At 40.8% G+C, this 13876-nt stretch overlaps 1 pseudogene; it reads right to left on the bottom strand.

Annotated features, from left to right (window-relative positions):
* Window positions 1-13329: 13329 nt before the first annotated feature.
* Window positions 13330-13448, bottom strand: LOC134939073 (5S ribosomal RNA; annotated as a pseudogene).
* Between the last annotated feature and the right edge of the window lie 428 nt (window positions 13449-13876).

The raw sequence follows: 13876 nt of genomic DNA, 5'->3' as shown, positions 1-13876 counted from the left end.
GTTTTTCATGTACTAAATAACACATCAAAAATAAATTACAGGATAAAGACCATGTATGACACTGGTGTGTTGTGATTTTTTTTTGTGTTTATCAAATGTGTTGTATTTTATTATACAAAACAGAAAAACATGTTATTGATACTACAGTATCACTAAACCTGTGGGATACCAATTTCTGGAAGTCTGTACACTAGCCTATGTGCTGAACACACTGTTACACTGAAGAGAAATGCACTCATCTCTCAGGTACAGAGGGTAACATTCAGACTAGGAGCTAGTGTAGGGACTGTATGCTAGTGCAGATACTGGGGTCTCTTGATGAATGACTGCAAGCTTAAATGTTTTGATGAAAATAAGAACAAATTCCCCATGTGTTCATTTGCTACATACAGATTTGCAGTACTAATGTTCATAGGCGTGCACAGCTAATTTTATTAGGGCAGGGGTAGCCAACCCTGGTCCTCGAGAGCTACCAACAGTGCATGTTTTCCAGGTCTCCTCACAGAGTCCACCTGTGGATCTTTTAAAATGTGACAGTTAGTAATAACTGCACATGTGCACCTGCCATGTGAGCTGGAAAACGTGAACTGTTGGTAGCTCTTGAGGACCAGGGCTGGCTACCCCTGTATTAGGGGGTGCACCGCAGGAGGGGTGTGTCTAGCACTGCCTTTTGGGCGTGTCTAGCACCGCCCAGGGATGTGTCAAGCACTATTTTACATTCTCTCAGTAAAAATCACATGGCTTAATCTAATTTCTCCCTAGTTCCTAATAATGAAGTAGATATAATACACCCCAGAGAAATAAAATTAAACCTAATGGTGCGACCACTGGCCAGTACTGATTGTCCGCTAAGGCATAATCCTGAGTCCTAGCTGCCACTGCACCCTATCGCTGCTTACACTTCCCCAACCTATCCCTGACCCCTCAGCAGAACTAGAGAGTGGTGGGCCTAGGTGCATATATACCCCCCACCACCCCACCCCTTGCACCCCCAAGTACCTACACCCTAATTTAGAGTAAGACATTCTGAAAAGTACGGGAGATTTAGGGGCCCCCCAGTGCGCACGCCTATGCTAATGATAGTGCCAAATACAAAACTCTTTTTTTTTTTGTAACATATGTAGCACAAATATTGGCACACATCTGGTACAATATGAGTAAAACTGAGCGTAGACATATTTCTTACCTATTTGTTTCAAAATGTTGCCTAGCGTTGTCATGGCTGCTTCCAATCAACGCTGTATAAGGCATACTTACAAACTCTGCTTTTGGTTAATTGTGCACTGTCTCCTATTTTATAATGTCTTTATAGCATATAAGAAAACGTAACATTAATAGCAAAAATCTTGAAAAAAATTGTTCATACCAATGTTAGCTCATTGTGGGCAGGACGTACTAAAGGAAAAATGCAGTAAAAACCCTGTTTTCAAATCTACTAACCCCCATGCATCCGGTTATCAATACGGAGGGTAAAGCCAGCTTTTTATGGCATTACCTTATAGAAGCCTATGGTCTTCTTACCACATCCCGCCATCTCCGCCACCCAGTGCCGCTCACATAACCCCCCATACCTGAGTGCAGGCAGCCTCCTGTCTCGGTCCCGGATCCCAAACTCCTTCTCCCCCAGCAACACTGCCAGATGTCCTTCTGGCTGCAGGGAGGAGGAGAAGGAGCCCGGAACTGGCTGCAGACATCGCCTCCTGTGGCTGGGAGGTGAAGGACACCCCTGGAGACCCCCGCACACCCTCTCTTCTGGACCAGCAAGCTTTGCATGGGGCCTCTGTCATCACATTGAGATACTAATCGCTTATGTAAGTACATATGCGATTAGCATTCCTGCGATGGCCGTCGATGTCTCTTAGTACAGGCCTGTGACATTTGCTAACCCAATACACTGCATGAAAAAGACAAACAACAGGATGACAAGACAACTCTGTAAAAAAATTAATTAAATAAAAATACTCAAAAATGAATGCTTCTAGTCCGGAATTACCATGTCAGCTCCAATATACGCTATATCAAATAATCAAAAAGCAAAAATGGCCCAAATAGTTTATGAGATGAAAAGATGTAAGAAAATGCATTAAAGGAAAAATGTACAATAAAAATCAATACCCAAGATAGGATAAAATATGTCTGTAGTTCGATGCAATAGACGTGTCAGGATTTGGGTAATGTCTCTGAATCTGTATCAGGACTTGATGAGCTTGATTATCAGAGTGCTGGAAGAGAGGTCTTATGTATTTTCTTTGCAATAATATATTAATAGTGGCAGGAAGCAGGGGCGCTTTAAGAGAGGAGGAGGCCCGTGTTCAGCCTCCTCCATTTGGCCCCCTCCTCTCTGCCCGGAATGCTGTAGAGTCTGAGCACTAGAGGGCTCAGACTCTACTGCACATGCGCAGATCTCCGAGAAAATGGTGCGGTGGCCATTTTCCCTGAGATTTCTCTACTGAGCAATACTCTGTGAAAATGGCAGCTGAGCCATTTTCACTGTGTTTTCACAGCGCTGTGGATGCAGGCGCTGGACTCCGGAAGGGAGAGTATTTAAAAAATGGGAGCAGCGTGTGTGGTGTGGGCCCCCTCCGGACTCGCACACACACTGAGCCCATTATAGAAATGCCAGTGGCAGAAAGACAAGGAGAGAGTCAGGACCAGTATTAGAGAAACTGGAACTAGCACGAGTATTTGGCGGAGACCCAGAGCAGGGGCGCGGAGTCTAACCTGCCGGTGGTTTTTACCAGAAAACTCAGCAAGGGGATTTGGTCTTTGCTACACCTGACAAGCAGGTCGCAGCCCCCTGCCATGGTCACTTGGTGATAGCACTGGATCACTGACGTAGTTGCTGGAGTTGAGATCTAGAAACAGGGATTTAATGACCCTGGTTGAGACAGCAGTAATATGACAGACAGGAACTGATGTTTGCAATATATTAGATTGGAACCGATGATCATGAGGTCTCTGACTAGATCCGATTATGATAATATATTGGACTGGAACCAATGGTGGTGTTATATTGGACAGGAACCAATGGTGGTGTTATATCATGCTGGAACCGATGATAATAGTTTATCGGACTGGAACCAATGGGGGTGTTATATCGGAGTGGAACCCATGGTTATGTTATATTGGACTGGAACACATTGTGGTGTTATATTGAAGTGGAACTAATGGTGGTCTTATATCAGACTGGAAACGATGATAATAGTTTATCGGACTGGAACCAATGATGATGTTATATCGGACTGGAACCAATGGTTCAGCGCTTTGCCTGGAATCAAAGTTCAGCACTGCCTGGAATCAAAGTTGCTGACTGGAACCCTGTGGAGAACCGCTACAAAGCTCACATACTGAGCTGTGTGACTTATGGCATTGGCAACCTGGGCCTTGTTGGTCTGGGAGTTTAATACCTGTAGAGGCATCAGGATTGGCTGTGACTGTCAGCTGATCGCCTGACTGACTGAGTTAGTGAGAACCTTATCACATGATGCAAAGCAAGATGGCGACATCCATGCTGCTGATTCGGAGGGAACTAGGCCATGAGTCATGCCAACTCCATAAGCAGAGTCGTGGGGTCTGCACACCTGCATTGTACCAATGATATCATGGTTTCTGGCCACAGAGACCACCATTGCAGCACAAGGAACTCACCCACAGGCACCCGGAGCAGCACTTTGGGACCTCATCTCCGGCCAGACAGGTAGGAAACAGGGTCTGATTTTGGGGTCTCTCCTTGAAGCCATGATAAAAAGCACTTACAGTATCCTACACATCTGTTTGTGCACTAAAAGCTTTTCAGGTGTATTTTAAACCCAATTAAATTGCTCATACTGGAAGAATGCATCTTCTTGACCCACAGCAAAACTTGGGAAGAGAATTGGCAAAGACATTCTTAACTCCCTTGATCAATGCCACCCATCCACATAGCCATCTACTAGGTGTGACAGAAGGCTTTCGTACCCAGTAATTGTGAAACAGAATGCTACATGTTTGTTTCTGGTGGCTGAGAAACAGGCAGAGGATGCTTACAAGACACTATTATTGGATTCAAAACACAATCAGAGTGGCAATAGAGCATGCTCTGTCTGTGTCCTCAGCCACCATACATTGCTCAGCCAAGTGGCAGTCAAGCTGGTTTCCACAAATGAAAATTATACCTGTCCTGTCTAGACATTACAGTACTGCTGACCCGATGAAAGCCCAAAATATTCAGTATTTTATGAAATGATTGCCATAATGGAATTCCTGAATGGCTGATTAATACTCCAGAATTACAGGAACTCCAATGTATTTTATCTTGACTCAAACAGTTTCAGATTTCATCATGGTACTTATCACACCTTAACAACTTGCATGGCGTGGTCAGATGCGGCCAAGCTAGGCTAGGCTTTCCATGACATTGCCCCATCAGAAAGTGCACTGTGCGACTGCTGAAAGAGATTCTTCCAGCAGCTGTCACTATCAGAGGGACCTCCAGACATCTCTGCTTCCTGGTTCCCACCCCCCAATGCCTACCATGCTGCTGATCACTGCTGATTGAGCAGGCTAGCAGAAACCCCCACCCCATGGTTGCAGAGATTAGCAGCCACTGGGTAAATGTTAAAAGCAGCCCATCCCCTTCCGTGTAGCCAGGGCCATTTTAACAGCAGTGTAGGTCCCTGGGCAAAGCAATGCACTGGGGCCCTTACCCATCCTCCCACGGCAGGGGTGGGGGGATGCTGTCAGCAGCAGCTTTGATGTCCAGTGGGTGGTAGGGGGTGTTCTATCTTCTACTCAGCAGTAGGACCTAGAGCAGTAATTTCTTCTAAGATTTGTGATGGTCCGATCATCGATGATCCAATATATAAGCTATCAATGTATGTATTGATGGGTTTTTTTAGTTTTTTTTTATAAAACTGGATTGGATATTTAAATTAATGTTCTTATACTAATTAAATTTTGTAAAAATTAAATTTTGACACAGTGTTTGGAAAACATATTAGCCAGTTAACAGGTTAAATGCCACTGCATAATGTTAATAACTTTGCAAGAAGCACTTTTTTAAAATCTTTACTTTACAGAGTTAAAAAATACCTCTTATTCACCACAGGGAAACAACTGAAAAATGGCATCCACCTTCATATACAGAAAGTGCCTCACATAGTAAATGTTATATGTTATGTATGTATACACTTTTAAATGTTGCACTTATGTATTAATGCATTATAACAGCATTATGCAGCTTTTCTGTGGAATACATCCCTGGAGTGCCCCTTGATTGGTAATACTGGCACCAAATAATACTGACTTAAGGGTGAGTGTCTATTTTTATACAGTCTTTTATCATATATAAAACATGTCTTTCATCCTGTGACTATAAATGAAAGAACTAAGGGCCTAATTCAGAGTTGATCGCAGCAGCAAATTTGTAAGCAGTTGGGCAAAACCATGTGCACTGCGGGGGGGGGGGGGGGGGGGGTTGGGTGCGGATATAACATGTGCAGAGAGACTTAGATTTGGGTGGGGTGTGTTCAAACTGTAATCTAAATTGCAGTGTAAAATTAAAGCAGCCAGTATTTACCCTGCACAGAAACAATATAACCCACCCAAATCTAACTCTCTTTGCCAATGTCATATATGCCACACCTGCAGTGCACATGGTTTTGCCCAACTGCTAACAGATTTGCTGCTGCGATCAACTCTGAATTAGGCCCAGTGTCAGGGGAACAGGTACCATTTCTTGGGGTAGATGGCAGTTTGCAGCAGCTGAGTCAGAAGATAAATACAGTATCAAAAGAAATACCTTGCGGTTGGCGCTAATGATACACAAAGTAAACTCTGACTTACCCCCTAAATGCACGATGGTTATCTTCTATCACAATATGTTGCAAATAAGTTGAGAGAAAATATGAAATATCTTAATTGAGAAAAAAGGGGGTAATTCAGACCTGATCGTAGCAGCAAATTTGTTAGCAGTTGGGCAAAACCATGTGCACTGCAGGGGGGGAAAGATATAACATGTGCAGAGAGAGTTCGATTTGGGTGGGGTGTGTTCAAACTAAAATCTAAATTGCAGTGTAAAAATAAAGCAGCCAATATTTACCATGCACAGAAACAATATAACCCACCCAAATCTAACTCTCTCTGCAAATGTTATATCTGTCATACCTGCAGTGCACATGGTTTTGCCCAACTGCTAACAGATTTGCTGCTGCGATCAACTCTGAATTACCCCCCATGTGCACTGCAGGTGTGGTAGATATAACATAACCATATAACATAACAATAATAACCATCGTGCCTTTAGGGGATAATTCAGAGTTGATCGCAGCAGCAAATTTGTTAGCAGTTGGGCAAAACCATGGGGGTAATTCCAAGTTGATCGCAGCAGGAAATTTTTTAGCAGTTGGGCAAAACCATGTGCACTGTAGGGGGGGGGGAGAGGGGCAGATATAACATTTGCAGAGAGAGTTAGATTTGGGTGGGTTATTTTGTTTCTGTGCAGGGCAAATACTGGCTGCTTTATTTTTACACTGCAATTTAGATTGCAGATTGAACTCACCACACCCAAATCTATCTCTCTCTGTACATGTTATATCTGCCTTCCCTGCAGTGCACATGGGCCCTCATTCCGAGTTGTTCGCTCGCTAGCTGCTTTTAGCAGCTTTGCACACGCTAAGCCGCCGCCTACTGGGAGTGAATCTTAGCTTTGCAGAATTGCGAACGAAAGATTTGCATAATTGCGAATTGAAATTTCTTTGCAGTTTCTGAGTAGCTCGGGACTTACTCTGCCACTGCGATCAGTTCAGTCAGTTTCGTTCCTGGTTTGACATCACAAACACACCCAGCGTTCGCCCAGACACTCCCCCGTTTCTCCAGCCACTCCCTCGTTCTTCCCAGAAACTGCAGCGTTTTTCTGCACACACCCATAAAACGTCCAGTTTCCGCCCAGAAACACCCACTTCCTGTCAATCACACTCCGATCACCAGAACGAAGAAATTTCTTCGTTAAGCCGTGAGTAAAATACCTAACTTTTTGGCAAATTTACTTGGCGCAGACGCACTGCGAACATTGCGCATGTGCAGTTTGCGACAAATCGCTCCGTTGCGAAAACCACTAACGAGCGAACAACTCGGAATGAGGGCCTTGGTTTTGCCCAACTGCTAAAAAATTTCCTGCTGCGATCAACTTGGAATTACCCCCCATGTGCACTGCAGGTGTGGCAGTTATAACATGTGCAGAGAGAGTTAGATTTTGGTGGGTTATATTGTTTCTGTGCAGGGTAAATACTGGCTTGCTTATTTTTACACTGCAATTTAGATTTCAGCTTGAAAACACCCCACCCAAATCTAACTCTCTCTGCACACATCATATTTGCCCCGCCCACCCGCCCCCTCCCTGCCCCCGTTCGTTCGCTGTGCAGCGATGAGGCAAAAAAAACGGCACTTCTGTGCATGCATATGCGTCGCAATGCGCACGCGTGACGTACTATTACAATGAACGATGTAGTTTTATACAGGGTCTAGCGAAGCTTTTCAGTCGCACTGCTGGCCTCAGTGTGATTGACATGAAGTGGGCGTTTCTGGGTGTCAACTGACTGTTTTCTGGGAGTGTTCTGAAAAACGCAGGCGTGCCAGGAAAAACGCAGGAGTGGCTGGGTGAACGCAGGGCGTGTTTGTGACGTCAAAACAGGAACTAAACAGTCTGAAGTGATCGCAAGCACTGAGTAGGTTTAGAGCTTCTCAGAAACTGCACAAAAAAAAATTGTAGCCGCTCTACGATCCTTTCGTTCGCACTTTTGCTTAGCTAAAATACAAAAATAAAAAGTGGGAGGCAGCATAGTGTTTGCACGGCTGCTAAAAACTGCTAGCGAGCGAACAACTCGGAATGACCACCATGGTTTTGCCCCACTGCTAATAAATTTGCTGCTATGATCAGTTCTGAATTACCCCCAATGTGTTTGTTGACATTTTGCTGTAATCAAGTTCCCTAAAGTTTACAGCTTTTTAATGTGATTGCTCCAGGTATTATTAGTAAATGTCATCAAGTTGTATTATCATAAAATGAAAGTAAAATGCTTTATTGGCTCTTACTCACCTTTTCAGTAAGGGAAAGGCTGTGTTTGTCAGTTCACTGAGTCACTAAGCACCCATGGGAGTAACAACTGTGCCCCATGAAGAAGATTGCTATAAAAATCTATTCATTACAGGATAAATAATGCAAATACACATACATTTTTTATGTGGATACTTTCAAAGAACAGCATAGTAGGTGCATGTTTTTGATCAGTGCTACAAAGTTAACTGTTTAACTTCATACAAAATGCACAAAAGGCCTGCAAGCAAGAAACAAAGATAGTATAAAACAATATATATTATCATTTCTATCCTTAAAATACTTATCAGCCTGTCAAAATGATGGAACATCATAACAGTAATTTCAGCATCAGTGGCTGTGTGCGCCTGAAAGGAGGAACAATTGAATTGCTCCATTGGTCGTCATCTAGTGGCCGCCAGTGTGCAAAACACTTGAATTCCCCCCCATAGATGTGAGAAACAGCATTAGTGTTTTATTACATAGAATCTGGAGCAAACTTTATTTCTGCATGTCTTGACATGACCTACTGGTTACATAGAGCTTTAGCACAAGGCATGGGTTGTCATTTAATGAAACGTGAGATAAGGAAACCAAAAAGAGAGCAATAAAGTATATGTCATCTGTATGTTGAACATATACTTTCCTGCAGTATTTAACAGTCTGCATGGAGTAAGGCAAAATAATACAGAATTCTGACTGATCATTAATTTTACCGGAAATCTAAGAATAACAGAGAAATACTAGAACAATTTATTAAATATATAGAACTAAATTTATTTGGCCCCATGCTCCATAAATTTACTGTGCAGCACCAAACATAGAAACTGGTATCAAGTTTTATCCTCTTTTCTAGAGATGCACCCAACAAATCTTGGTTGGTTGAAAACTAAAAGGGCTTCTAATATTTCATAACATGCAAAGCAATACCTTAAACACACCTGACATGAGGGAGAGTGAAGATGGACTCACTGGTGCTCCAGGCCATCAATAATTACCACTGGCATTATGCCCCCCCTTCTCCCCCCCCCCACACACACACGTACAATGAAAACTATGTAATGCAACACAGCCAGAACCCAGTGGATGCCATTCTGTAAATGGATCACCCCAGTGACCACCATAAAGTAAAAACAGCCTCCAGTGACTGCAATAAAGTATACACAGCATTGCAGTTACTGTCATACAATACAGAGACAATATTGGTGACTATACAAAGAACATTTTTGTGACTGATGAAAAATACAGAGAACATTTTTGACCATCAAGCAACTAAGTTTTAGCTTCGTTGTAAATACCCTATTCAAAATCTCATCCTAATCTTTCTCATCCTAATCATTACTTACTCCTCACATGATCAACTAATTGAATTCTATATTTATTAATACCCTAATTTCCTCATTCAGTCTAATAAAAAAATCACCTTAATTATCTCCAATAATTGCATAAACCCCTTAATCTTAATTAACTGTAATAAAGCATTAATGCTTTAAACATTTCGACCCTCATAATAAACCCCACTCATAGCTTATCCCCTTATAAAGTACTTCTTAACTTACCTCAAGTATACCCATTTTCCGCCTAAACCCTTTTTACTAGACCCACTTACATGTTTATGATCCAATTATCTTCATTCTCCTATTGCACATATGACCCTCCTTTGTATCACTAAAAGCAATATCTGGATTTTTCTCTCCAGATCATGTGAAATTAGCCACCAATGGAGTCACAGCATACATTTGGAACAAAATAACTCCAGTTCCAGTAGAAATGGGTTGCTAGTGCTGCATCTGGTTAGTGTGGATGGTAGCTGTCTGTGTAGGTTTGTGTGTTTAGTATGTGTTAATGATTACAGAGTCCAAAATGTATTGCAAACTTTTTATTCCTATATGACTGTGTCTCTCATATAGGAATAAACAGTTTGTAATGTATTTATAAGATATTCAGTACATCACTGTGTTCACCAAACATTAGCTTCAGCTAGGCATAGTATTCATCATGGGAATGAAGGTTAGTGGTAGACCATTTTTTTAAGGCTAATTTAAATTAAATAGCCAAGGCAAGGGAGGAGGGGTGGGTGCAACATGACACCCAAATAAGTATAAATACCATATACTATGTGCAAAACTTTAGACAATTCTTTGGGAGCAAATTGATATTTGGAATTGCTCCATCTTCTTGTGTCTCTTGAAAACAGGTTCCTGCATTTGAGGCTCCTACTATCATTATTATTTTTTAGAAAATTTTGCTTCAGACTATCTTTGTATGGCATTCTTTTTGTTGTTGCATACTGTATATTTTAAACATTGTATCTTTCTGATATTAAACATTATGTAATAAGATTGGTCACTGTGATTCGAATCTGATTCATTTTGTCTGTGGATACGGCTGATCCATGCTACATATCTGTACTATTATTTATTATTATAGGCTACTATTTGGGTAAGTATTACTGGGACTTAATTCTGATTGTGTCAGGAAATTGCAAAGGTCCTACTTGGCGTGTCTCTCCTAAATCAAAGTCTGTGGTAGCAGATACAGAAAAATAGTAGTGAGTGGTAGATAAATTGGGGAGTGTAATCATTTCTGTAGACAGACCCGATGGTGGTTTTTTTATTAACTCTGTGTCAAACCAACATCATGCAGGCTGAAGTGAGTGCCAATAGGGAAAAACTTATGTACAATAGTTAGAGATTGGAGTATCTTGGAACCGGATCTGTGACAAGAACCAACAAAATTAGAGACAAACATATGAAGCATCCCACATTAAAAACGTAATTTAAGCTTCCTGGTGATAGAGTTTGTGTCAATCCATCTTAATTCTTTTTTGGAGAAAAATCTCTGCCACCATCTCTCCAGAGTGGAGGCACATAATCAATAATATAGCATTTCAGGTAATTTATGATTATTTTTTTCTCCATAAAATGTTTGGCCACAGATAGGTTCTTCAGATCTTTGCTTCAGCATTCAAGTAATTTTGCAAACACAGATTGGTCCACAAGGTCAAATGAGTACATAACAAACTTACTGTATCAATTCAATCTGAATTTGACATATTAGTATTAGGATGTTGAAATGCACTGTCTGTGACTATAAAAGAGCAGTGATAGACATCTGGATTTGTTGTGAGCCAACTGAGCTTTGGAGAAATTTTGTAAATTAGAGCAACCAGTATTTACAAAGAGATCTTTAAATTAGGATCCTATGTATAAGCGAAACAAGGGGTTCCCAAGTTTGTTTTTGTTTTTTTACTTGGGATTAGTGGCAAGAATATGCCAGTGTTTAAGTTTTTTTTTTAGTTTTATTTTATTAATTACAGTAGAAGCTGTATTGAAGATAATAACCACATTCAGTCTCTGGGCGGGTGTACTACAGGAAACATGCAATAAAAAAATCCCAAAACTGCAGTTTTTGGAATTTAGCAGCATTTCCCATATGAACCAATCTCTGGAATGTGATCCATTCTGGAGCTTGGTCCTGGTGGGTAACACCATCTTTGTCGTTACCCAAGAGAGGACTATCGACTATCCATTTGAATACCTCCCTGCACCCCCTGCGAGGGCAAACATCACTCTGCATGTGCACAGAAGGGTTCCTGAGTCCTATACCCAGAAGTCCTTCAATCTCAATGGACAGCCCTTTGTGCATTTCTAGGTACATACCAGTTTTAATAAAGCTGGTAAGCACCCGATAAGTGGTGGAATGTACAGTACTGCATCGCAGATGCTATGCTTAGTACATCCCACTCCTTTAGAGATGTTGACATTGGGGCTAATTCAACAAGGAATGCAAAACTGCAAAAATCGCAAAAATTGTGAAAATACGTAAAATCTGAGACAAAAAATACCACTTCTGAGACATAGCAAAAACTGCGTATGCACTACGAAAACTAGGCGTGTAGGGGGAGTACAAAAGGGCTTGACACGCAAAAACTACGAGTAGGGGAGTGTTGTGGGTGTATGCAGATTTTAGATAGGTGGAGCATACACATTTTTTGCAACTGAACGCATATATATGGTTAGCAGTTTCTGAGTGACTACAGGTCAACCTTAAAATCTGCACAAGCTGACCTCGGTTGTAGAATGTTTGATGTATACTGCAATCATTGCTTCATTATACGCAGCTGAAGCAGCTCACGCTGCTGACCACAATTCAGTTTATTCAGCTGCATTGAAACATATCAACATGTAAGGGAGCTTTAAACTATTTAACACATATATTACTCTAAAATATATGTTAGTAGTAGCCTAATAATTCTTTAAGTTAATAACAATGCAGGTTTGCCAAGAACACACTTGTTTTCCTACAAACATGTACAATAACATTTACATGCAAGTTTTTTTTTATTTTTTGTTTGGTCAATGGCTTTTTGATTAAAAGCTGAGTTTTTTTTTATGATTTAAAGCAACAATTATTATCTTCAAAAATCATACCCACATAAATGTGTAAGGTTTTTTTTTCCCTTGACAAAGAAACATATGTTCAATAACATCACCACAATAATTGTGATTTTGTGGACATTTTAATTATGCACCACTTTTTTTATATTTTCACATTAAACAATAACATAAGGAATGTTAATAATAACAAAAAACATTAATATGTCATGTATGTAAACTTTCAACATTAAAAAAAACTATATTTTTTTCCTTTTTCCGCCTGCGTTTGTGGATTCACCAGTGGAAGTAGTTAGCCTTGTTGTTTGACGCATCCTGAAAAGGGTTGGGTTGGGAATACCGCACAGGATTAAATGGATTATAAAAAATAATAGTAAATAAAATGTTTTCTCCGAGAAAAGCTGACAGGTTAGACAGTAGTCTAAAATTTATCACCTTCTACCGTGAGTTAGATATCTATGGGTAGACAAAATGGTGATTGTCAGCGGTGCTCCCAAAGGTCCAAACGTATTTGAAAATAGAAAGAAAAAGCTAGAAAAATGTGACCTTGGTTGGGAGCACTCACTCCCGGAGAGTAGCTTGAAATTATTGGTATATGTATGAGTGATGATGTAACAATGAGATAGTTAAAACATAACTTTTAATAGTATGTCTATATAAAAAACTAGGTACACTAATTACAATTACAAGAAAAAAGAAAATACACTAATAATGAATGAATGGCTCTAAACTTTATAAGCCACACATAAAGCTGAGTCTGCGAACATATTGATGGATTACTACTGTGGTAATTTGGTGTCTGGCAAGCATATGCCCATCCTCCCGTGGAATCAGCACAAACCCCAATTGGGTACCATCAGTAACCTACAACACCTGGTATTCCTAAGTGGTCTCCCACTAAAGTACTGACCAGGCCCAACACTGTATTGCCTCCAAGATCAGACGGGGTTGGGCATATCCAGTGTGGTATGGTAGTAGGTAACGTATGGAAAAGAGCAGCGAGTGCAGCTGTTATGTGACAGAATGAGGGATGTTTATTATTGTGCCAGTTTTATTGAATGCATTTATCTAACCCATTAAGGATATTTAGTTGACCGTCATTGCACCGATTGGCAGCCCAAACACATGGGTATGCGGAGGTTAAATCATATGGTCAACAGGGGTTAGTGACAACAAGCCTCTGTTTTTCCTGTACATAGCATGAGGCAGAACGAGGAAAATAGCCTATTATAATTTAAGGCATGTATAACAAACAAACACAAAATCTGAAGAAAAGATGTCTGTTATTGCAGACTGGATCTACCTGTCAAAAAGGCATTAGTTGAATAATACTTTTTGATACATCAACATTAATAAAGATATTGTCCATGCTAGATGTCAGGTGTGGTGTTAGTTTGTATCAAAGGAA

The sequence above is a fragment of the Pseudophryne corroboree genome, chromosome 6, assembly GCF_028390025.1.
Source record: "Pseudophryne corroboree isolate aPseCor3 chromosome 6, aPseCor3.hap2, whole genome shotgun sequence".
Lineage (NCBI taxonomy): Eukaryota > Metazoa > Chordata > Amphibia > Anura > Myobatrachidae > Pseudophryne > Pseudophryne corroboree.
This window is presented reverse-complemented; position numbering and strand designations above follow the sequence as displayed.